At 49.1% G+C, this 26,752-nt stretch overlaps 1 protein-coding gene across 5 annotated transcripts in view; it reads right to left on the reverse strand.

The window, feature by feature from the left end:
• Positions 1 to 26,752, reverse strand: part of znf536 (zinc finger protein 536) — a 199,421-nt gene that overhangs the window by 161,050 nt on the left and 11,619 nt on the right. For 3 of the 5 annotated variants that reach the window (XM_012923137.3, XM_012923138.3, XM_012923139.3), the window contains exons 1-2: positions 20,943 to 21,502; positions 2,062 to 2,143 (exon numbers count right to left, since the gene is read on the reverse strand). The gene's annotated coding sequence lies outside the window, so the exon portion shown is untranslated. Of the gene's footprint in view, positions 1 to 2,061; positions 2,144 to 20,942; positions 21,503 to 26,752 lie in introns of those variants that run through there. The other 2 variants (XM_076882350.1, XM_076882402.1) reach the window with 2 other exon arrangements.

The raw sequence follows: 26,752 nt of genomic DNA on the forward strand, positions 1-26,752 counted from the left end.
CAACTGGGTAGGATGAAGCATGCCCCCCCCCTCACACACACACAGTAACAGCCCATCACGGTGAGGGATGGGGTGGCCACGCTCATCCAGCTCCAGGAATAATGGCTCGCACCTGTTTACCGTGTCACCTCTGTTTGCTAATTGTCTCCTTGAGCTGCACAGAGAGGAAATGACAGCGGTGTGGCTCTGTGACAGGCCGAGTGTGTGTGTGTGTGTGTGTGTGTGTGTGTGTGTGTGTGTGTGTGTGTGTGTGTGTGTGTGTGTGTGTGTGTGTGTGTGCGAGTGTGTGTGTGTGTGTGTGTGTGCGCGAGTGTGTGTGTGTGTGCGAGTGTGTGTGTGTGTGTGTGTGCGAGTGTGTGTGTGTGTGTGTGTGTGTGTGTGCGAGTGTGTGTGTGTGTGTGTGTGTGTGTGCGAGTGTGTGTGTGTGTGTGTGTGTGTGTGTGTGTGTGCGTGAATATGTGCTGAAAAGACTGGTGTGTTTTGGATGGCCCCGCCCCTCCCTGAGCCTGGTTCTGCTGAAGGTTTCTTCCTGTTAAAAGGGAGTTTTTCCTTCCCACTGTCACCAAGTTCTTCTTATAGAGATGGGGTGTCAAACGCAAGGCCCAGGGGCCAGAATCGGCCCAGGAAAGAGGCCAATCCGGCCCACTGGACAGCTATGGAAAATGTAAAGGCGGGCACAGGAAAGAAAGCTTTCTGTAATTTATTTCTTTTATTCATTAAAGCAGCATTTCTGTAATATGTAGTTAAACCTGTAAAATGAGCCTGCCTGTATTACTGTAGGTCTTACAGTACAAAGAGCCGTGACTGCGCTAAATGAATAAAACTAAACTCACAGACATGAATGTTTTTTTCAGTAAGTTTAAAAAAAGACACTCTGTTCATTAACACAAACTTTCCCTTTTAAAGGTGAAATTGTGTTTCTTTTTCTTCACGTAGCTCACGGTTTAAATGTGCAGTTAAACTTTAGCACAGTGTCACCGCTCCGGCCTCCGTGTGAAATCAACATTTAAAAGAATAACGTACAGCTGACATTTATGGACATCCTCAGTAAGTGAATCATCTGTACGTCGCTCAAATCATGCAGGAAAAGGAGCAGACAGAAGAAGAACCCTCCTTCTGTTTAACGGATGAAGCGATATGACGTGCAGGGCAGGCGTGCATGCACACACATACATGTGTGGACATTCAGAAACGCTCCCTCATTCACATAGTTAAGAAAAGTGACCATATAAAAACTGGCGGATGATGCAGAGGTGTCGGGGCGTTTCCATCGTTCGGTCACACTTTACGTTACATTCGTGCAACCAGACGGCTCAGATTTAAAAAGAGACCCAGGTTTGGGTTCAAATAAGCTTTCTCTCAACCCTGTCTCCATCTCCTCTGTTACCACAGTAACGACCAGCGGCAAAGTCTGACCGCAGCGCGCCCGCCAGCCGAAAACGTCCTGAAATTTCCAGGAAGCCTCACATCAGCGGCTCCACATCTGGACGCTCAGAATTCAGTCCAAGGAAAAAGTAAACAGGCCGTCTGAGTGTTTCTGATAATTGAATCAATATTTCATATCTTCGCTGCTCGTATTTATGTTGCAGCTACAGGTTGATTTTTTATTTTTCTCTGCGCGTGATGAGGAGAAGACGTTAAACGGAGCCAGATTCAGTTTAATAGCAGACAGATGCAAAGAGCAGATTTAACAGACTCGGAGTCACACGCGCAGCAGAAACACGCCCCCGACGCATCCTGCTGCCGGCTCTGCCGCCATGCATCCCGGCATATGTGCCTTCAAACTCACGCCGCGGATGCACGAAAACACGCCCAAACACGGCCGCTTTGACCACATCTTCAGCTGCCGTGAGTACGTGCGTGCACGCTGGCAGTGGAAGCGTGGAGTCCAACGAGCACGCCGTTGAGCCGCCGGCAGACACTGCGACAGGCCAACTCAGAGAAAGTACGGCACGACTTTGTGGACTTTTGGGAAAGAAAGCAAAGCAGGAGAGCGCACAAATGTGACAGACACCTTTAATATCCTCCCCTTTCTCCCGCGATCAATCGGTGCAATCGTACCTGCGTGACTGCCGCCTCTCCAGCGAGCGCCGGGTGTCAGGAAGAGCGCCGACAGCTTCACAGAAGGTGGGACGACAAGAGCCTGTAAACAAAGCACACACACCAGGAAATTCACAGTCACACACATTTGAAGCTTGACAAGTTTGTAACGGTGGCGACAGCAGACAAAGACCCCCCCCCCGACACACGGCTTTATTTTCCCCAGCACTTCCTGTGCAGACGTGATGTCGTTTACACGAATAATCTAACAAATATATGAACTGTAATTGCTTGTGCACATCAGTGTCTGACTTTTTTCATTTCTTCTTCTGATGATGATGTTTTCTGCAGTGACGGCTGATGAGGGGAGTGCAAAAGCCCCACGCCGCTCCTCGACGCCCCGCGCTGCACGAGCGCTCGGAGAGCACGGAGTAAGAAAGGCCGGCACTTCCTGTTAGAGCAGCCCGGCTGGCAGATATCGGAGCTTCTGCCAGCGTTTGCTTCCTCTGCACAGACTTCACATCGAGGAGGAACGCCTAAAAAGTGGCGGAGCTTTGCTCTTTGTTGAAGAAGTTAATTTATCCGTTTCGACGCAGCTGACTAAACTGCTCCTGATTTACATTTCATTTTTTGTGACATTTCAAACGTTTGCTTAAATCTGTCAAAGTTTGCTTAGACGGGAATCTGCGAGATCTCCTTTTTTGTATATTTACCCTCAATCTAGGCGCTAAACGCTCCACGCCGCGCGCCGTACCCCGCCTGCCACTCACGCTCAGATCAATACCGTCGTCTGCCGCGGTGGGTTTGGTTACCGCGGACGCTGTGATTGGGTAAAACGAGGTCTGGCTGAGTGTGCTGTGAGTGCGGAGGAGCAGCCAGGCAGAGAGGAGCCGGCTCAGTCCTGCAGGGGGGGCGGGGGGGACACAGATGTGGAGGGTCTGCAGGAGGGCCACCCAGATTTACCCACCACTACTGTTTCAATGGAGCGTCAAGAGTAAATCTCTCACACACACACACACACACACACACACACACACACACACACACACACACACACACACACAAAGCCACGACGTTGCCTTAAGTCACAATCCAAATTGGCTCCCAGGGGCATACCGACTACCTTGTTCACCAAAGGCATTGTGTATGTTTTCCGAGTGCTTAGCATATGCTGCCGTAACCTGAGATCTCTCCCTCTGTCTCCTCAAACGTGCACACACACACACACACACACACACACACACACACACACACACACACACACACACACACACACACACACACACACACACACACACACACACACTGTGTTGCTGGAAGTTGCTGTTTTCTCTTTTTTCTCATCAGGAGATTAATTAAATTCAAAATAGTTCACATCTACCTATTAAACCGTGTTCCACCAGCCGCCCACCAGACGAACATCGGCAGAGACGCGTCTGGGAGGGGGGCGACGGGGTGAGGGGGTGGGTCTGATGCGAGGGGAAAAAGTGGCAGAAACTCCAAGGTTTCCCCTCAGATCACAAACAATGGAGGATGGCAGGTCTGCGGTCTGGCTGCCATCGCATCTGAAAGCTGACTCGTCCTCTGCAGCAAGTTTGATGGGCCTGAGTTGATATGTGTGGTGTTAAGACTAAAGCAGGTCGGGCCTTGGTTTTATTCTGCACCACACAAATACGTGACAGACGCTGAGGCTTCAGTTTGAACGTTTTTACATTTTGCTACAAAAACATTCACAAAATAAAAATAAAAAGGCTCGCTCTAATGCAAGCCTGCAGAAATGGAGATATTCACGGGCCACAGCGAGAACACATCAAGGTTCAAACCCAGAACTGTGCTGCTAACCTCTGCACCACCGTGTCACAACACATCGAAGCTCCTCATCGGAATATCTGACTGTGTCCCGAGTGCAGAAGAAACGGAGCATGCGTGAGCCTTCAGGGCACACAGGTGCACCCTTGGGGTGCACAGGCACACACTGCACCCGTAGGGACAAAAAGGGAGTCCGAACACCCCCGGCCACGCCTCCGCCTGCAGACCTGCAGACACGCTGCGCTCAGAGAGCGGTTAAAGGCAGACGCCTCGGCACGAGCTGCTAACACTTGATTGAATCTGCAACATCTCTGATTTGATATAAAGCGCACTGCAGAGTAATGAAAATAGGGAACATTTTAAGACAGTCTAACCTTTCCTGTGTTTACCTTATTAAAGAGTGTGTACCTTAACTGCTAGAGCAGTACACACAGGGGGAACAACAGCGTGTGTGAAGCTGGCAGTGTTTAAGCAGGCGAGCACTAAAGTAATAGGCAAGAGCAGTGAAGTGTTGATTCTACAAAAGATGCAGGGGAAAAATTGCACCTTAGAGCGCACACACGCACGCACACACACACACACACACACACTCCCCCTCCTCAATAACACCCACAGCACGGCCGGCTGCCTGGCAGCCGAAGTTAACATTTTCAGAGAAAATATTCCTTGCCTCCAATAGTCCGATGTAATTCATTTTCCATCTCTGTTCATTAATCATTGTTAAAATTAGTGATCCATTTCTTCCACTCTGCCATCTGCACTCAGCTTCCTAACAAACATGACACCTCAGCGCATAATAAAAGCTGACAGCTACGAGGAGGCCTTTCCAAATAGCTTTCTGCATATGTGCACCTCCGTGTCTCCGCGCCGCTGTCAGACAAAAGTAGGTTATTTAGACCACCGGCTGCAGATACCGGCACACGCTCCGGCTCCACGTGCACACGTATGTACGTGGCGCACGCATGGTTGGGTGTCATAGAAACACCCACAGATTGACTGATCTGGGCTGGAACGCGTTAAATCCTGATACGATAAATTTCACCGCGCAGTTTCCAGCGAGATGAGAAAAGGGGGGCAAGCAAGGCCTTTAAAAGTTGAAGTGTCCTGTTTACCCCGACAAGCTGTAACTTCAGCTGGAACACTGTTGTACTTTTCCATCTGCGTTTGCTTCCAGCGGCCGTGTGTGTGTGTGAATCAGCTCAGCTACACCCTGATCGCACTCCGCTAAACTCACAGCTAATTCGGCTAGAAAGGGGAAAACAGGGGGGGGGGGGTAAAACAGAGAGAGTGAGGAGAAACACCCCCCTCCCCCTTTTGTGGTCAGCCAGTCCTCATAAACACCCCCTAATCCACATAAAAATACCTTCAGAGAAAGCTGTCCCTACACGACCCCCCCACCAACACCCTGCATAAACTTAAAGCCTCACATGAGGTGAAAAAGTTCAGCGTAGAAAAGCAGGAACGATATCTTTGTGTCGTCCCTGAAATGCATTTCCACCTTAAAGACAAACCGCTAAACTGCATTTCCACCTTAAGAATAACTCACTAAACAACATCTCCACCTTAAAAACAAATTTTAATATATAAGTGATTTATAAAAAAAATAATTCAAAAATCAACCAGGCGAGCTTCTCTCTCTCAGCTTACACACACACACACACACACACACACACACACACACACACACACACACACACACACACTCAGTAAACTCAACAATCCAATGCTGCACACACACACTGAGTTAGTATCCCTCCCTGGCGAGGTGTGTGTGTGTGTGTGAGTGTGTGTGTGTGTGCCCGAGGCGCAGCACATTAATCTATATAATGCCCTCAAAGAGAAGGCTTTTTCACACCGCTAACTGCCAAGGACTACGAGGGGCAGCGGCTGAGCCATGATTCAGCTGTTAGCCCAACTGGTGTCCCCGCGCGCACACACACACACACACACACACACACACACACACACACACACACACACACACACACACACACACACACACACACACACACACACACACTCTTCACTGTGAGCTCACAGGAAACACTCATCAACACTAACCTCTCTCATTTTACTCTCAAACCGGCTCTGATTCACAGCGACCGCTACGTTTTCCTTCTTCACACTCGCCTCACTGAGACGCTCTCAGCAGACACTGATCACTAGGAACCTTTTATTTATTTACTGCTCTTTACATAAATAATATAAATTGGCATTATTTTTAATTATGTATTTATTTTTCATTTGAACATAAAGAAGCTGTGATTTTTCCGTGAAATTTCCCGTGCTGTAAAAACGAGCATGAATAATGTCGATAAGCACTGTAAGCACTACAAACACACGCAGCATTTTGTGCGTGCGTGTCGGCACAGCCGCAGCGCCGCCACCTCACCTGCACGCAGCACCGGCTCTACCAGAAACAGGAGCCCAGCGACAGCTTAGCAGGTCCACATGAATAAAACCTGAACATTAGGTACAGCCGGTGATGACGCCGAATGACACGAAGCATGAAATGTTCTAGAGCACAAATGAAAGATCGCCACATTCAGCCACACACAGAAAGAAGATCAGTATGAAGAGCACAGAAACCCTAAACAAATATGTTCAGACCAGAATCTGTTCACACATCAACGTGATGTTTTAGACTTTTCACAGGAAGCAGCAAAGAAAGTAAAGCACGAGTGTTTTCCTGTGACCCCTCCACTCCTCATTTCATTATTGTGCAAATATTCTCATTTTCCTTCAGAGTTTTAATTTTATCAGCAAACAGGCTTTTATTTACAGCTTTTATCGAATAAAGGAAGCCTAATTTATGCGTCCTCCACAGTGATTAAAATATATTACAGCGCATATGCTGGCTCCAGCGGTCAGGAGCCCCCCCCCCACTTTATAGATGTTAAACTTCCTGTGAGACTTTAGTGATGTTACCTCGCAGGATTTCTGGCTCTAACCGTTCTCATATTTCAAAGCGTAACCTCCTGCCATTGTGCGAAAATGCCCAGCGTAGATTTAATATTCATTTGTTGCATGGAGGGCCACAAACAGACAGCCCGGAGCCGTGATTGGAGGAGCGGCGCTCAGAGACAGACGGCGAGCAGAAGAGCAGCTAAATCATCTTGACATTCACCAAGAAGTAGCCACACAGAAAGCTCCCGCTGCTGTTAGTGCTCCCATCGACTAATTTGGTTCTACTTAACCCCTAAACACCCCTCACACACACACACACACACACACACACACACACACACACACACATGCACGCACACACACGTGCGCCTCACAGTGACACGTTTAATTCCAGGTTCTCGGCACATCTGAATTACAGCAGCCTGATGAGGCAGAGAGGGCCAGGCCCCTCCGGACTGATTAGCATCATTTAAGAAAGTCTTCCTTTTCCTCCCGCCTGCCTCGCTGACCCCGCTCTCCCCCCTCCCCCTCCACGATGGGTGGCACCCGCCGACACCGGGGTGGACGTTATTCCCGCACAGACTCACAAGCAGCTGAGTCTCCTGCAAAGACACAACTCCGCGTGCATCCGCACATATACGTCCGTACGTCAGAGGCCATATGATGCATTTTTTTCTGCGAGTGTAAAGTAAATAAGACAGAGCCTGTTTTATTTGTGCATATTTCCCCCCCTTCTAAATTATATAAGCCTTGCACATGGCTTAAAATTTTGTAAAGCTTTTCTCAAAATCCTACTTATGGTTGCCATTCTGTGCCAAAAAGTTCATCTGGCCTGTAAATTTAAGCATGGATTACAAATATTCAAATCATGAGCTTACTGTTCAAATAAACATTTCCAACAGGGAGGGGAAAAGTTGCAAGGCATACACTTTCAGCATAATTCCTCCTCTGGCACCTCCCCTCCCCTCGCTCCTAATAAAACAACCACAAAAAAAAAATGGAGGAGGAAGAGGAGGAGGAAGGAGAAAAGGGGGAAACAAGAAATGCAAAAACAAAAGTTAAAAGTTTGGCCTCTTCATTCACCGCGCGGCTGGATAAACACTGTTGATGAAATATGTAATTAATGTAATTGTAACCACCTATGAAATTACAGTCAGCTGGGTGGGCTCGGCCGCGGCCCCGCTTCTCCCTGCCATCGGACAATAGGGCACCTTATTACAGCTTTAAAAGAGGGAGGGGGCGGGGGCGCGAGGGGGAGGCTTAAGCTGGTCAGCTGCTCGCCACATGGTAGAAATAATAGGGACTGAAGTCACAATCATTTCAGCTTTGGTTTAGCCTCGCTAATCACTGCACTTTATCTGGACAACATAAATAACCGACGGCCTCCGCTCAGTTATTCGTGTCGTAAGTGACTGAATGCAGCGCGCGGCTCATCGGGGCACGCCGACGCAGCTCGCGTCCGGGCGACTCTGTGCAGGTACGCCTGCGTATCCACGGTGCCAGCCCCGGCACCTGGACGAGCTCGAAACCCGCAGCGCTTCTTGTTCTTCGCTCGTTGATGCCGAGTGTCCGCCACGAGCTCGTGGTCAGACAAAGGCTGAAAATTAAACGTGATCCAAATAAAAGACCACGAGTGACTTTTCAGCTTCAAACAGGGGTTCTTTTATTCTTTTATTTTGAAAACCAAGGAAACCCAGGAAGGTCTGAACCCAGAGCCTCCTGCCTAACGGACTGGACTGCTTCTTTCACTCTAACTGGGCGACCCGGGTGAGCCGTGGCGACAACCCGCTGTCACAGCGCATCATAACATTTACATAAATTTCCGTCTTCTGGAAACCGAACCTGTTACTGAATCTGCTGCTGGCTGCAGGGACAGGAGCCCTTTGTTTCTGAGGGTACGTGATGGCCTCCTGCTTTCACCCCCAGCGTCCACACGGTACAGATGGATGGATGGGATCGGGGGGGTGGGGTCAGCGCCGGTATACGTGCAGGTACTGTCCCGACATTCGCCTGGGCCCCCTCACGCCGACAGCCGGTGTTATCCCAGGGATTAAAATAGCCTCTTCTCTGCTCGCCGCCCTGCCCGGCATTAAAGTCTTCCACATTTGCAAAATTGCAAACAGATGCAACTCAAGTACCTGCAAATAATCTGCCAAGACCAATTTCAAAAGGGAGATTTCAGAATATGCGGGAGTCATTAGAGGGAGTATTATTTCAGCGATGAGCGCGAGAGGGCCAGCAGTGGATCACCCAACCAGATGGGTTCTGCTGCCTTTTATTTGGGAAGAAAGAGGCCGACGCGTTCCTCATCTCCCCCCAGCCCCCCCACCCCAAACGAAGATATATAACGTGCACGAAACAATTACGGCAGAATATTGGAAGTTTCAGAAGCAACCAAAGAACGTCAAATTTCCTTTGGAGCTTCTCAAAACAATCTTTTCATCTTCCTCCCGGTGAGGACGCCGAGGGACGGGGTGGGGGGCTCGGATGTAAACGAGGAACCAGACACGCAGATCTGAGGCTTTCTTATTGTTTTGTATCGAGTGTTAAATATGAAAAAGAATTAAAAGGTAGACGCCTTAAAAGCGGCCTGCGGCGTATGTAAATGAAATATGTTTCCGAGCCATAATTTGCAGCCGCCGCTGTTGTTATTTTCCACGCAGTCATCTGAAGTTTTCCTCAGCACGGCTTTAAAGCGACGCACAACAAAGCGCTCACCAATTAAAGACGATTTTAACACCAAGAAGTGCGGCAAACTTCATTAGATACTCCATCCAGCTGCTGACAGAAAAGCCATTCAGAACGCATCTCGGAGCGTGCGCGATGAATAATGCATCGCGGAAAACACGCGCGACATTGACCGGCCTTATAACAAATGAAATGTTTATATCAAATGGAATCTGATTAGGTGACTGCTTATTATTTCTCATGGGGGGGTGGGGAAGCCGAGTAACAATCTAAGGCACTTAAAAAAATGATCAAAATCACCAAGCCCTTGAAACAATACACATTCAATCAAATTCTTCATAATTGTAACAGTAGGAAGCATTTTAGGCATTCCACCCACAACAAACAGGCTTTGTTCTCCTGTTATGAGAGGCAGCGAGGGGACACAATCAAGTGCGTGAGAAAGTCAGGAACGCAGGATTTTCAAGCAATTCCTCCCTCTTTCTCTCTCTCTCCATTCACCCCCCCCCCTCCTCCCCCCTCTCGCTTTTTTTCAGGGTCGCCCATATTATTTGCTTCCTGTTTCATTGTAGTTGGCAAAAAGAGAATTTGGTAATTGAGTGGTACAGAACATGTGCCCTCCCTGCTCGCAGATGACAGATGGATTATAAAAACTTCAAAGGCGAGCGTTTGGAGCACCAGGGGAGAGATGCTAGGTATTTGAACTATCATTCTTTACCCAGGAGACAATGACTGCCTGACACGGCGCATACATCAAGGAACAGCACACACACACACACAGTGCTATATATCGAACATCCTGTTCCTGAGCAACTTTCTGAGCTCGGGAGCAGAACAAGTGGGAGAGGAGGCGGCACTCGCTCTTATCTTTTGCATTTTTCTCCCCTTCTTTGTTGCTCTCGGTGTCTCCTTTCTCTCCCCGGGTCAGTAAAATAATCAGACTTCAGCTTCGGCTCTGTGGGTTTAAAAACACGCCGAGATTAGCCGGCCTTGAGGAAAACTCTGAGCGCTACTGTAGTGAGGGCGAAGGGGAGAGAATGCTGGGCGGCGACGCCTGTAATCATCTTATAAGCATGATTTATGAAAAGGCCCATCTGCCTCGCCTTACTTAAGCATGGAGGCAACCTTTAATAATATAAGGACAAGGGGGGGGGGGGAGGGGGGGGGCGAGCACACTGCTGGCCCCTCCCACTCCTTCTTCAGCATCCGGCCGTTAGTTCAGATGGCAGCTAATCACCGCTGACCTCCCCACCACAGCGTTTAACCCTAGCCCCGCCTCCTGACCCTGAAGGAATTAGCAGCCTCACTGTAACACACACACAGACACACACAAACACACACTCTGATGCCTCTGTGTCACTCCAAAGAACCAACATAGAGGATCCAAAATCATCACGTTGGCTACCACCATCTTTTATATACAGACTTTGATCTGAACATGGCTGCCCTGACCTGCAGGGCGGGGTATTTGTCTGCTCGCTGTGACATCACCACACGCAAAGCTGCGGAATGACAGCTGGACGTATGACGCTCCGGGTCCGAGCGCACAGCGAGCTCGGCCTGCATCCTCCTTCGGTCACCCACTGTCAGCAAAACATTTATTAACACTGCTCGGTAAAGACGCGACCTTTGACCCTGCACTGACTTAAACAGAGAGTAAATGAAGATGAATACAAATCATTACATTTCTCATGATTCGTTGGGAAAATCCAGGAAAAAAATTATTCGTCCAAATGGAATTGATTTTCCAGAAACGTCGATGCTTCAGACGTTCAGTCCGCCGGATCTGCAGAGCTCGACGCTCCGCGTACGGAACAGGTCGACGTGCGAGGTCGGCGATCTGCTTCAGTCTGAACACTAGAAAAAAACCACCGAAGCTCAGAGGAGACGAGCTGCCGATCGCACGACGGGCGACGTCACAGGAAAGGTAAAAAACCTCATTAATGTTTGCAAAGCAGTAAAAAACCATGAGGAAGAAGTGACATCATCACACTCGACAACGTCTGATCTGACTGTCATTCAGCCGCCCTTTGACCTCACTCTGACCTGGAAATGGCTCCCAGGACCCTGTGTGAGGGGTGCACGTGATCTCATGCACACACACACACACACACACACACACACACACACACACGCCCCTCCTCATGTGGTCACCTTTTCAGCGTCCATCAGGATTGTCGGTCTAATCCTCGCCGGATCATCTCATCAATGCCTCGACCGTTTAACATGTAACGGATCCCCACTGACCCCCCACTGCCCCGACTTCACCCCTCACCCTCCCACTTCAGCCCCGAGGGCTCAACACACACACACACACACAGTCCGGACTTTACTTTTACAGAAGCTGAAAAGAGTTTGTGGCGTTTGTGACAAAACACAACACGTTAAAATAAATTATACAAATTCAGCAGGAAAATAAATCAGACCAATCAGCACGCAGCAGTCAGGCAAAAGTGCATCTCTCTCTCACACACGTTAGCTGGTTTATTTATCACACTGACTTCAGACCAGTTCACATTCAGTTAGAGATGTTTGCAAAAATCTTCCAGGCAAACCTGTGAGTGAAACTCGCCCCTCCCCATCCTTCCTCACCCTCCTCATCCTCCTCGTTCTCCTCGAAGCCTCGCAGCATGTGTAAGCAGGAGCGCACGTGCTCCCTTCGCCCTCATTACGAGCTAACTACGCTGTTTGATTAAAAGCGTGTACAGAGAGGAAGAGAGAAAAAGAAGGAGACAGCGAGAGGAGGAAGAGGTGATGGGGGTGGGGGGACAGGCCGAACCTCCATAATTAAGATCACTTCACAGATTACCTCCGGCAACAAAAGCACGGCGAGCGGCCGCCCGCAGCCTCAGAAATTGGATGAAAAAGGGGTGTCGAGGAGGAGACTGACCTCTGCCGGGGCTCCACATGAACGCTGGTAATGGCTGATTCAACCCCCCCCCCCAAACACACACCTCACCCCTCCCAACAGTCCCTGACACACGCACACAGGTATGTACAGTACAGCCAGCAAGCCGTGCTGAAACACCTGAGGGCTCACATCACCTGTCAGGGCTGCTAAGTGGGAGCGACGCCTGCACCCTGACTCTTCACGGAGAGCTCCACCCTCCAAAATTCACAGAAAAAAGGAAGCGCGTCACGTTTTTTGTGCTTCATCATTTCGATCCTGGACAGAATTTTTAAATAAATTCAGACGTCTTCCGCTTCCTCCTCAGACCCTCCTCGCTCCGACGCCACACAGCCTGTAAATCTGGAGCTACGATCACCGCCAGAAACTGACGACACCTCAGATTTACACACAACATATCAGCATCACGGCTCCTACATGACCGCTGTGAACTTCTGTAGAGTTCAGACTCATGGCCTGATTTCCAGTTGTTATTAAAAAAGCATGATCGCGTCAGTCACAACATTTTTTCATGAAGCAAAGTTTTTATTTTGTAAAGAAGCTTCCATGATGCAGGGAGGTGACCACGTTCGCTCATATCAGTGAACATCACCCCCCACCCCACCCACACTGACCCGAGGTCAGGCCGACTCTTGTTCACACTCCTTCCTCGCTCTCAGCCTTCCTCCTCCTCTCATGGGGATGTAGCCTCAGCCTACGAGCCCTCGGGGGCCGATCGCCAACCAGGAGAGGTTTGCTCTGCAGATCTGAGGTGGACTTTATTTCTCCCTCTGTGCCAAAGCACTTCCTTGAGCGTGGAAGCATCGAGTTGGATGGGAGGAGGGAGGAAGTGAGTGTTTAAATGATGGAGCCTCTTTAAGATGTCCTCCACGAGCTTCAGTGTGAAAGGGGAGTCTGAAAAAGCGGCGCTCAGCGAGGGGAACATGCACATCCATTTCTTCGCTGGCAACCACCAATGTCTCATTCGAACTCATCCTGATGCTCAGTTCAATGTTATTTATATTCCATCAGATCACATCCTACGAGCAGCACTTGGCGACAGCGGGAAGGAAAAACTCCCTTTTAACAGGAAGAACCCTCCTGCAGAACCAGGTTCAGGGAGGGGCGGGACAAAAGACACGCTCGCCCGATATCTGAATCTTAACCAGCCGCCTGGCCGACCAATCGCAGTTTGGCTTCAGTGGATCTCACATGAAGCCGCTGACGTGCGGGCATGCAGGGTACAGTCTGTCTCTCACCCTCTGAGCCCATCAGCCACACCACGCATGCATACGCTCTGCGTGTTTACTCCGACTCCCTGCTCGCTTCTGACAAACGAGCCTGACTCGAAGCGCTTCCACTCGACTCTCCCTGTTAACGACACAACAAGAGAGGAACGCAAAAAACACAATCGGGGCGCATAAAAATAATAACAATAAGAAAAAGACAAAGAGAAAAAGGAAGCTGAGGAGGAGGAGGAAGAAAGGGAGCCGGGGTGGGCCACTACAAAGATGAAGATTAAAACGCTGATTTGAGAGAAACTGTCAGAAAATGCGGGAGACCTGTTCGGGTGTGTGTTAGCGTGGAGGCGGGAACGTCTCCCAACTTAAAAAGAGATTTTAAAGCGAGGAGCGAGTCGCCGGGGGAATCGTGCACATCACAGAGCCGACCCCAGTAATAACACTGATACGTGCTAGATAAACACTATTTAGTTCCCACCTTGAACAACACTTTTTAAAGTAGTTCATGAAAGACTGACAGCTCCCCACGTGTGCGCGCACACACACACACACACACACACACACACACACACACACACACACAGGTAACGTTTGCTGTACCTAATTAAATAAAACAGCAGGTGGAATTGTTTGTGTGCACAGACGGAAAAAAGGGAAAAGAAAGGATCAAATATTCTGTATGAACTTCATTAAAATCACGTTTACCATCCGCAGCTGATTGGCTGCTTTGGGACTGAAACAGGAAGTGTCAGTAGGACAGGTACACCTGTGTGTCACCTCACTGCAGGAAACTTAAATGTTTCACACAAACAAAGTTCAGCTTCAAGTTTGAAGTCAAATCCTGATAGATACTGCAGTGTGTCACATTTGAAATCAATTAAAAACCAATAACAGGATGCTTCAGAAATTGGGTTGTTGTTGTTGTTTTCAGAATAAAAGCTTCCAGAATAAATGGTGTTCACCTTACAGTGGGAGTAAATAAGAAATAGATAATTTCACTGACAGTGTTCAAATATCAGCGCCTTCCTTAAAAATGCGAGCATTCATTCAGCTTTTCTGCAGCACCACTGCAGCTCATAAAAACAACATTACTGTGTTAAAGAGTGTAACAGTGTGCAAAGGTCTGCTATCATTCAACCTGTGAATGTGTGGTTGGGGGTTTGTTTGTAAGACGCTTCTGACTTCCCCAAAGCCTGGGGTGGGGTGGGGGCACCACAGTAAAAGCTCGTGGACGCGGCCCTGTCTGGTCCTGCTTCACTGTGTGGAAACATCTCAGATTATTATTTAGAGATTTTTGGGGGAATCTCTCTGAACAAATCAAATGAATAGAAGATGAACCCCCCACCTCACCCCCTCCCTAATTGCCCTGCAGAGTCTGGAAGCTGTTCTAATGTTTTCTATTTAAGCGTAAAGATGTCCCATAAAATTAGAAAGAAGTTGTTTCTGACTAACCTGTCCTCAAACACAAGCAGAACAGGTAGCATTTGTATTTAGCTTCAAATTAAAAAAAGCTCAGTGGGGATCCTTCGCCTCTCGGCAGCTTTGCTCGGAGACGCGGTCGCGGCTGCGCCAGGCGTTTACAGAAGGCTGTGTGTTTAAAGCTGGAATGCTCATTTGCCTTTTGGGTTTACTTATTTACTTTTGCATAAATGGAGAACAGCGATGTGGTATTAAAGGGCTTCTCGAGGGGGGTGGCTGCGTGCTTTAAATGCAGCCTTTTCTTAAATGCTCCCTCAGTTTGCTATATTAGGAAGGTTGATGATTAATGCAGCACATATCTAATTTCTCTTGATTAATACTAATAATAATAGCAAATTAGAAAAATAATGCCAGACTCAAAATGAGCGTGCACGCACGCACGCACACACACACACACACACACACACCCTCCCCCTGCTCAAAGTCATCAGATACAAAATGAGCATCGAGGCTAAAAACGAGCAGCAAATAATCACAAAACTCCCAAAAGACAAATAGAAAATGTAAAACGACTGCCTGCATCGACTGGGGCCTGGTAATCTCCAGCAGCAGCCACGGCTGAAGCACACCACTGTCACTGCAAATAAAAACTTGCAGCTCTCACGGCCTTCGATTGAGTCTTTAATTTAGCCTGATGTGACATTAAAACCCTTTGCTTGACTTCCACCGGCTGTGACGAACGCACCGGCGCTCACAGAGAGGTGTGCAGACAGGCCGGCATTTCGCTGCCTTTTATCAAACTGAATTTATCAGCACGGGCTCGCAGGATCTGTGCAGCAGCGTGTTCAGGAGGAAGCCCACAGATACCGTTAAGCACATCATCATCCCTCCTGTCTGTTCGCTCCCACTGCTGCACATTTAACTTGAGCAGTCTCACGAGCTGCGCTCGGTCAAAACCCAGCCTGTCAGGACAAAATAAAGACATCTGATTGTGATTAAAGGTCATCACGTGTGCCGTTTTTCATTCCGATTTGTGGCCGAAAGTAAAGAAGTTTCCACTCTGATCTTGTTATTAGGCCGGGGTAAAAAAAAGGATTTCTACATCTGTTAATGAGGAGGGGACTGCACCGGCGTCCGGTGTGGCAGCGAGACAGGAGGGATGGGAAGCAGCGAAATAAAAGATGATGATGACGGAGGGGGAAAATGATTTGGATAGAGAGATGATAGAGGCTGCTGTGGCGAGGAGCGCGATAAGGAGGCGTTTGAAGGGTCCTCTCAGATGCTGGGATTGCTCCGTTCGGCGTGATCAGAGCCTCCGAGGTACTTGAACCCTGCCCGCCTTCCACGCACCTCTCTGTAGAGCCGCTGCCCTGCAAATCACCTGTAAACTGCTCTGACACATGATCCACTCCCACAGACGTCGAGTGGAAACACATTCACACGGAGAGCGAGGGAGAAACCGCCGCCGTTTGGCTGTTTTTTGACACCAGCACTCGATTAGCTGTCCCACTCTGGAGTGGAGGCGCTCTCAGAGCAGAAATAAGAGAGCACCTCTCTTTCATGACACACTCGTGAAAACGTGAATTTCTATTTTTAATCTCAGTTTTGGGCGACGCACGCCGTCGCAAAGGCAGCAGTGGGATTTGAACCTTCATGCCTAGAAGGCCGACGGGAGGATGCAGGGAGCTCAGCCCCCCCCCCCCCCAAAAAAAGGAGAATAAAAAAACAACGGCTGCTGATTAGTCTTTGTCAAAATATTTGCAACAGAGGAATTCCAGCAGGCGAGCGTGGAATCGGCTCTCCTACAAAAGAGCCATCTTCCCTGAGTAACAAGTTGGTGCAACGAGTGTCGACAGCAGAGGAGCTGAAATCCCCCCCGGGCCACAGAATATCCCGCTATTGTAGTCTTAACCCGCGAGACCTGGCTGGGAATGTGCAGCTTTCACAGCCACTTCTCATCCGATTTGTAGCCGTGCCGCTGATGTGCGAGCGCCCGGGACGCAGACGGTCACTCGCTGCCTCTTCCTCCTGTTCATCACCTCCTGAAAACTCTTTATTTCACCACAAACATTGGGGGGGGCTGGTTTGTGTGTGTACCCCCCACCCCACACGCACATACTTTTTTTCATCTTTCTTTTTGTATTTTTTGTTCCACAAGGCAAGTTTCATTAAAGATCCAATTATGCAAATCAGGTGCTGGAGAGGCAGTCGAATATGCACCATAATGGTGTACAGTAATCGTTCGACACAATATACGGCATCCGGGGCCAGATTTACGAGTGCAACAGAACTGGAACGCCTCCGTCCTTTGGTGAAAACCTCTTGATCATAATTAAAGGTGCAGGAGTCCTCACTCCCTCCTTCTCTCTCTCCCTCCATCTTGTGCTACTTTGGCGTGCTCATTAGCCGAGGTCTGGAAGTTTACAGAGGTCACATCCACGACGCACAGCAGCTAAAGAGCAGACATGACATGCGCCTCGCAGTCAGAGCCGGTGTGTGAAGTGGGTCTAACCTTCCATCTCGTGGAGGTATTTACCACCGTCTTAGCCGAGCGCGGCTGAATGCTAAGCAGGAACAATTCTCTGCTTCAGGACCTGTGATTGATGCGTGCGTGCCGGTTTGTGTTAAGCTGTTGTCTGTGGAAATGACACGGCTGGAAACACAGTGCCGTTCGACACATCAAACGGGAAAACAGCCCCGGCGTCGCGCGCCGCATTCTTAAATCCAAAATGCTAACGAACTTTGAGGGAGAAAGAAATAATACCAAAGTGGAGCCAAACTCTGTAAAACCCTAATAACGCCGGGGGCGGGGGGTGGGGGGCTCAGCGGGGAGCCACGGCAAACAAAGAGGAATCTCACGGCTACGCGTTCCAGTTTTTCACCACATTCCTGCTGCTGATGGAGGACGAGGCCGCAGCAGCACCTGGGCTCTGAGCGACCTGCGAGCAGGCGGGTCTCCAAATCTGAAGTACAAAAACACCCCCCCCCCCCACCCCCCCGGCCGCCCAGACAGGCAGACGCTCCTTGCGATGGCACCCCGGCATGAGAGGACTGAGTCGAGCCTGTCTGTCAGCGCCTCATCTGCCCCACACTCTTTATTCTTAGATCAAACTGACGGCCATGATTACCCCCCTCTAACCCACCCCCGCACCGCTGCTCCTCCAGCTCTCAACCTCCCGACTCTTATCGAGCTCTCGGGGCAAACACGGGAAAGCTGCACACCGATCCTTCACTCACATTTCAGAGCAAATTTATTTCCTGCTCATTTTTCAAACTGCCGTTAATTTACAGAGAAGACGCAGAGCTGCTTTTATCCTCCCCCCATGCACACAGACAAATATGTGCTTTACACGTGGAATCGTCGCAGTTTCAAAGGTTTACTTATTTACAAATTCCATCAACACAATGAGATCCTAAAAAATGCTAAATTATGAGAAACAGGTCAAACGCCTCCTACATCCTCCAATTTTTCTCACGGGGGGAAACTCAGAATTCCTGCTCCCGATAAAAGTTTGAGTGAAAAATTCATTTCACAAAAAAAACAAGAAAAAAAACATTTCTGTCGCTCACATCCCAGATTTGATTGTGTGAGTGTGTGTGTGTGTGTGTGTCAGATCAGCATCAACAACATCTTCTTCTTCTCTAGCTTGAACTCTGAAAATCAAGGTCACGGAAGCTCGACACGGCCTGTGTTTCACACACACACACACACACACACACACACACACACACACACACTCACACACACACACACACTCACACACACACACACACACTCACACACACACACACACACTCACACACACACACACACACACACACTCACACACACACGCTCCTTGTTAGTAGAGTGAGGACGATGTCAGCATCTCAGCCTTGCCCTGCAGGTACCACACAGGAACAGGGTGGCGGGGTGTCTGGGGGGCGGGCTACACATATGAATTAACGTGTGGCTGCTGACGGCACCTGGCCCCATCCCACCTGCCCATCACCGGAGCCCTCTCCCATAATTACCCGAGGCAGGCGGCTGCTGGGAGCTGCGGCTCGCTCGAGTCTGTCCGACCGCCTGCGCAGACGTCCTGAGGACTGCTGCGTTATGTAATGCATGTGGTTTTGTGTGTTCCTGTCATGGCGCTCGGGTGTCTCTGATTTTCACTGTGTGTGTTTTTTTCTTTGCTTTCCCACAAGTCCGATTGTGTGCACGTCAAATAATTTGGCGAGTGTCGGCCTGACAACAGCGGCTGCTGCCTAGTGGGTCTCCTCAGCCGCGGGACCGACTGACTGACAGGCAGCTGAGAGGACGGATTGGATCCCATCCTTTGCCGTGCTCCCCCTCTCTGCCTCTCCCCCTGCGTCTGTCTCATCACTTCCTTCTCACTCGTTTGCGGCTGAGAGATGCGTATCGCCGCTGTCGGTCACGGCCCGTGGCCCCCCTCCGCAACGCTGACATGGACACAGGTGGGAAGCGACTAACGCGAGGCCGGCGACGACACATTTCGAGCTCGATCGGTCAGAAAGTTGCAGCACAGGAAAATGTCAGATCTGTGTGTGTGTGTTTCTGCTTTAATAAATCTCACACTAAACATCTCACCCATAAACAGGAATTAATCTCTGTGATTTGCCGTGAAGTGAAGATAAATAATGTTTGCATATTTCATGAGAATTCTTATTTTTAATGACAACAACACTTTGAATTAATTGGATAATTAATCAGCAAGTGGTATGTGAGGCTGAAACCTGTATGATTTTTATTTTATAAAGCTAAACGAACATGAAAGAAATTACTGACAGTCCACCGAGGCCTGACACACACAGGAATTCCTCCGACAGGCCGACCTGCAGAGCGAGGCCTTTTCTCAGAGTCTTCCCAAATATTTCACGCAGAAAGAATGACAACATGTGGAGCTGCACGGCCAAACACACTCGTCCGTGTGATGTTTGCGAGGGACAGAGAGGAGCTGACAAAGGGGTTTACGCCCAGACAGTTCAGTCATAATATCCGCCCTGAGGTACCTCACACAATGACAGCATCTCAGCTCTTCTCAAATCGATCAGAGGAAGAAGCAACTTTCTGTTTCTGCGTCAACTTCAGCAAAGGTCAGAGAACAGCGACTATTTTCAGACAGCGGGGTGCACAGCCCTGTCAAAACGCCCAGGGGTCAACTGGACCTCTGAGAACCCCCCCCCCCCCTCCCCCCAACAGGTATCCTAAAAACTGATGATTTTTAAAGGAGAAGCTGTGTGTAACTACCCCCCCCAAACAAACACACACCGCAGTGACAGCGGCTCCCAAAAATGTCCATGTCAGCGCGCGACCGTGCGCAATCACGCACGTGCCCCGTCGGTCAAAGCCGACCTCGGCACAAAATGGCAGGTCTCCGGAACTTTGCACCCCCCCCCCCCCCCCCCCCAGCCTCGGAGCCGGAGCAAAGTTGCGGGTTCCGCCGCCGCGCGCACTTTACGCACACGCGGGGCTCAGGAGCAGAAACCCGCCGCGGGTTAGAGTCTGTGCTGGTGCTCCGATAATTGCTGTGATTTTTCTAAGCATGGGGGTGCGGGGGGGTGACTCGGCCCAGCCCGGCTCCTCTCACCTCTGACGAGTTCTGCTCGGTCCTCCCTGCGGACACTTTCCCGTCAGATGCGCCGGTATGAGCCGGTCCTGCCGCCCCGAGCCGCCGGCCAGCAGCCCGCCCGCCCCCCTCCTCCCCGCCCGGTGAGCGTCGCGGTAAAGAGCCGCTCCGCTCCGGCGTCGCAGCTGCCGAGCCCGGCGGTGATCGCGCCCATAATCCGCTCCTCGGCGCCTCTCCCCCGGCAGGAGGAAGAGCGCCTCGCGCCCACCTCCGAGAGTTTCTGACCTTCAAGTCCCACAAACACGTTTGAATCCCGGGCTGCTCTCCGGCACCGAGCCCGGCGGGTCCCCACTCCCCGCTCCCAAAAGTCGGATCGCTTACCTTGGGTGAGCCGCGCGGTCCTCTCCTCCGCTCCTCGCCGCAGAAAGTCCGGGATAAACGAGTGTTTCCTGCTCTGCGTCCTGAGCGCCGCTTAACACGAGTAACGAGTGCTAAAAATGACGCTCATCTATCTGCGCTGTAACCTTGTGGCGTATTTAATGTAAATAAGCCTCGTTGTGCTGCCAATCCCCGCGCACACACGCAAAGCCGCTCCTCGGGGACTCGCGCCGATGTTTTAACGCTTTATTATTTGTGCCTGAACGCGCGAGAGAAGAGAATTATTAGAGAATATGACAGATCGATAACGCGACTGCAACGGATGGCTCTCCACGCACGGCTCCGTGGAAGCGATCCCTGCCCGGAGTGAAAAAAGAAAAAAAGAGTTTTCTTTGAGGAGGGGAGATTTCCAACATGAGACCTCAACTTCGAGTTGGCACAACTTTTTTTACGCGATGCGTAAAGAAAAAAAAGGACACATGACAGAAAGACGTCGCGCACTGGCTCGACTGCAACTACAGGCTGCCTGTTCGCGGTGCTTTGGATATATTATGCTTCTATAGGGGGGTGGAAGAGACTGAATAATGCAATTATAGATTCAGTGTCCCAGCCTTGACAAAAGACAGGGCTTCAATGGAGGCTTTGTTAAAGGATTATATAATGATTATGGGGTAATTATGGGAACGGTTTGGTAATAATAAAAAAGTATCAAGTGCTCTCTTGTACGGACAGCTTGTTTTCTACAATGTAAGAGCACGATAAGACGGACGGACAGACAGACAGGCAGGCGGTGCTGCTGACAGCTAGTGGCGGGATGACGGCAGACAGCCTCGATTATTCAAAATGTCGAACCGAGAGAGGCATTAATGTCAGCGCCTGAGATGCTATCAGATGTCCGCGGAACCGGACGTGGGCCCACAGCGGGGTATCTGGGGGTCATATTCAGAAGAGCCCCCCTCCCAGCTCCCAGCCACTGCTCTCGTGATCTTCTCCCCTCTGCGTGCTGCTTGTGTCACGCCGAGGAACATGGAAGCGGTCAGTGTGACAGCGCGCAGGAGTCAAACACCTCTACGTCTTCTCTGAATTCCACGCAGACAACTTTCACCGCGTGAAATCTACACGCAGCTGCGGCGAGCAGCTTTCATCCCAACCACGGGGCAAACGAGAGAGGCTGTAACATCCCGTGCCAGCCCCTGGCCGCCAGCAGCCTGCTTTTAAAAGATATTTGCAGCTCTGTGACACATTAGTGGACCAGCTCGCTGCCTCATTATGCGCTATGAAAATCTGATTCCCATGCTGCTCCTAAATGCTCCCACGGAATTCACTTTCTTTTCTTCGTTTTTCTTGAGCATTTTCCAACATAATAATAAAAAACTTTTCCTCCTCCTCCCCCCAAGAAATTAGCATAAGCATTCCCCATCAATAACAGGGCTATCTCTATGGGAGTGATAGCAGCGAGCAGTAGGGGTGTTTCTTTTACCGATTCTCCATGGATCAACAGCGCGTCATCAGCTCCTTTTGAACTTGTTATAGCAAGTCAAGTGATTCTTTATCGGCTGACAGGCCTGACAATCCTTCGGCGCTGGGAAAGCAGGTCCAAAGGAAGTGGCCATATGGACTTGAGCATGCAAATTTACAACAATGCGCAAAACTCGTGTTGTTCTCCGCGACGCACGGCGACGTGGAAGCGCGAGAAACACGCGTGCAGGTGGACTGTCAGCGCGTGCACGTGTGCGACACACACCGACACGCTGGCCTGTGCACGCCGGACAATTAAACCGAAAATCACTACGATGGTTTTAATATAAATTAGTCAGACGAATTTAAAATATTTCCCATTATTTAATCAGTTTATCTAATAAAAATGGCAAACAAAAGTATTTTATTAATTATATTTTTTATCTTAAATTTAATAAAACTCCAGAGGTTAAAAAATAAAAATAAAAATAATAATAATAATTAGAGCAAAACATGATAAACACACGAACAAAAATCTACATTAGCTAAGAAGGAAAATACAAAAGCATCTGAAATCAGGAAACATTTACACTGTGATGACAGGACTGTCGGACTGTCTCACATGATGACTGAAAACCACCTAAACTTCATGTAAGGTGAAGAACTAAGATTTTGTTGATTTTTTTGGAGCGACAAATTTACATAATAATAATAAAAAACTAGTCAATAAAATCAGAAATAGATCCAGGGACAGCTGGAAATAAGAAACAGTGCTGGGACAGTTTTCTGTTGGATGTAGGTCAGTTAGTGAGACCCAGAATATCTCTGTAAATAAGAATATCACAGTGTGGAAGGACAAAGCAGATCAAATCACTGATTTAGCTGCGGTATATAATCTGGCAGGGTGAGTACAAGCTTCAGTGCTGGTGATGACTCTCAGTCGTCCACAATAGACAGTATGCAGCAAATGCATAAATATCACAATAATCCAACACTGACAGAGAGTGAAAGCAGGACGTCTCTGACCTCAAACAAAAGAAAAATCCAGCTTGAACTTGAGTTTTCTCTGAAGGTGTTTCTTAATGTGAGACATAAAAGAGGGTCAGATATTAAATAACAGCCCAAGGATTTGTACTGAGGCACCGATTCAGTGTGAGAGATTCAGTGGTGTTAATTACTTTACTTTTATTAGCATACAGAACAAACTGCAGAGGGTTTAAAAGCTGATTATAGTCAACGTCACTACCACCAAAACTCTCTGTATTTTAAATGAAAGAGTGGTCCCAGGATGGAGCCCTGCGGCACGCCCTCATCAGCCAGCTGTTTACATCCCAGAAGCACAAAATAACAACATTTCATCAAAGCTGCCGGTGTCCTTATCATCAGTCCCGTGATATACATGCAACAGTGAGACACGTGTTTACTCTCATCATTTTTTTTTTTCCTGCTAGCAAAGAAAAGACACGCAAAGGCAAAAACCAGACGTCCACAGTGGGGTCGGCAGTCTGACAATCAGCACTTTCAGCTCTAAAAGCCATCCGGTGTTCATGGATGCTCGAAACCACACGCAGGACAATCCACCCACGACGCTGTCAAAGCAAAGCAAGCCCCAAAACAAGAATCTGCAAAAGGTGGATGTTTTTACGTTAATCGTATTTTCACTGTAACCAGGTTTTGCTCAGGGCCTGGTGTGTCCCTCTGATGGTTTTAACCATTTACAAACCTTTATAAACTTTAAACACCAAGTCTTTTATTTGAAACCAACCCGGGACACACAAACGTGATGAATTTAACAGTAAATTTAAAAAAGAAAGTTTCACTCCCTTTATCTTATTTGAATTTATTCAAGGTGTGAGTTTGATGATGCTAAATAATAAAAATAAAAAGCCTCTGATCAAATTACGTCTGGATTATTTCAAAGTTAGAGAGGAGAAGCCATGTATGTGACAAATTGCCGCAAAATCTACTTTTAGTTTCAGAAAATAATATTACTAGTGTGAGGTCAGAGCAGACGACACTTCAGGCTCCGACAGGTGTCAGGTGCGTTTTCAACCCGGCTCAGCCACGTTCAAACGACCTCTCGGCATCGCTAACGGCTCCTTTCAAAATGACCGCGAGCCGGTAAACGAGCCGGGAGGACAGAGTTTGGAGGCGTCCTGTATTCAGGGCTCGGTCGAACAGGCTGCCTTTCTGTGTGTGTGCGTTTGTGCTGAAGGGAGAGGAGGCAGAGGGAGTGTTGGCCGGCAGTCCTGGGAGGGTCATCGCTGCCTTATTACTGCCATGTTAGTGACTAGCAGCTGAAGATGGCTCCGCTCCCTGCCCCTCTGCTTGGGAGTCGTCCAAGACAGCGTGCTCCAAAAACAGACCGGCCACTGTTTGCCTCTCAGATAGATTAAGATGTTATTCCACCGCTCCGGCCATCTCGATCTGCCTCTCTGTGTCTGCCCGCCCCGCACCGAGCCCAGATTTACCACATGGCCTCCTGTTCGTCAGCATCTCCAGAGGCCTCGTGCTAATTTCATCTGGGAGCAGATACAACAGTGTAAGAGCATGGGTGCAATATGACAGCAAGGTTTTCTGCCGCTGAGGGAAACATGTCTCTGTCTGTGTGTGTGTCGCTGTGATGACTGCATGCATCTCCAAAGCCACATATTGTGCCCAGTTTAGATTTAAATGCAAACACAGCCAAGACTCTGGCTTCCCCCGGAGGAAAAGAAATGCTTTTCTTTACTTCAAATTAAGTTTCTCAAAGTCTAATTTGTAGCAGGCCTTTGATGAACAAATGTTTTCAGACTATCCTGCTATAATGAAAAGGGAGTGAGTGCAATTTTAAACAATCTGAAGCCCTGAACCCTCCCTGACTGTAAACTTTAAAAATTAAACTTTAGAATTTGTATCAATTACACTTTCAAGTTCTGACAGGGCCTTAAATAACAGCCAGGAGCGCCGCTATGGAAAATGTTTACCGCTCCAGATCCATTTCCACTGCAGTCCGTCTCCTCCGCCGCTGACATCAATTCCTCATGTGAGGCATTTACATTTTCAACAAATACACACCGAACACACACACTACCGTCCCGGGCGCTCCCCCGATGACTGGGGTCAACGAGTGTGCGTGTTTGTCAGCTCTGATCGTTAATGAAACGCTCGCACAAATACAGCACGGGCAAATATTTAGAGGCCGGCCTGAGGTTTCATCACAGACAAATGTGCGATTCTTCGGGGAGAGCTATACTTCTTTATTTGCCCGGATACGGCGTATACCCAAGATCAAACTTGTCTGGGCTTGATGAATGCGGAGCGGCAGGAAGTATACTGCCTTTGACCGATAAGCAGTGTGATTTTAATTTAAATCATATGAATCAATGTCTGCCCGGAGCAAAAATAAAATATATTTAAATGAAACCATCTGACTCTAATTGATTAAGAACAATGTTCCACATAGTAGGTCTAGAATATCCTTGTTTTGATACTGATTTGATTTCTATGTGTTCACGTATCACAGCCCCAGTTTGGGCCTCTTGTGTGTGGCTATTACACTCAAGTCACAGCAGGGACCCCCCTCCCCGAGCGTACCAGCTCGCTCTCAGCGAGGAGACGGAGAGGAAATGTGATCTGTTTGTTCTGTTTGGACACGACTTGCTTTTTGTGACCGTCCGCACAAATGTGAAAAGCTTCAGGCCCCCCCTGGTTTTATTCAAGACTGTCCTCCCACAGGAGCTCATCACTGGGGAAACCTGGCAAACATGTGGTCAGCTTTGGAATGTGCTTCACCGAACGCCGAAGGAGGAAGAGCACCTCCCAGGCCACGGTTCTCAAAGGGTGGAGCAGACGTGGACGCCGCACCGCTCCGCGAAGAGTTCACTTTACTTTTGTTCATATAACACCGACCGCGGTCACCTCAAGGTGCTTTGTAGTGAAAAGTAAAGATGCCTCCTTATGAACGAGCACTCGGCGACAGCGGGAAGAAAAAACCTCGCACAGAACCAGGCTCGGGGCGGGGACGGCCTACCACCTGAGAGACAACCTGCGCTCTCATCCTTGCTGTGACCGCGAGCTGACGTCCAGGATGGAAATGAGATTCCGAAGGGCGTCTCGCCTGAGCCTGAAGTGGGAATCGTGCTTTCCGGGTGGAGGCCCACGCGCCTGCCTGTTTCTTGTGACTGGAAAATAACATGCTCCAGCATGCGCACAGGTGTCAACCGGACTTTCAACAAGTATAACAGGCAAGGTTATTCTGCCGCTGGGTCTCCAGCTGTCCGTGAGTATAAGCTAGGCTTTAGTCCGAGCTGCTCCTCCTCCACCCCTGAGGTGACCACTACAGGTCGTCTCCACGAGCTGCAGTTAAAATGAGT

This window comes from Maylandia zebra, linkage group LG1 (genome assembly GCF_041146795.1).
Source record: "Maylandia zebra isolate NMK-2024a linkage group LG1, Mzebra_GT3a, whole genome shotgun sequence".
In the NCBI taxonomy this organism is placed as follows: domain Eukaryota; kingdom Metazoa; phylum Chordata; class Actinopteri; order Cichliformes; family Cichlidae; genus Maylandia; species Maylandia zebra.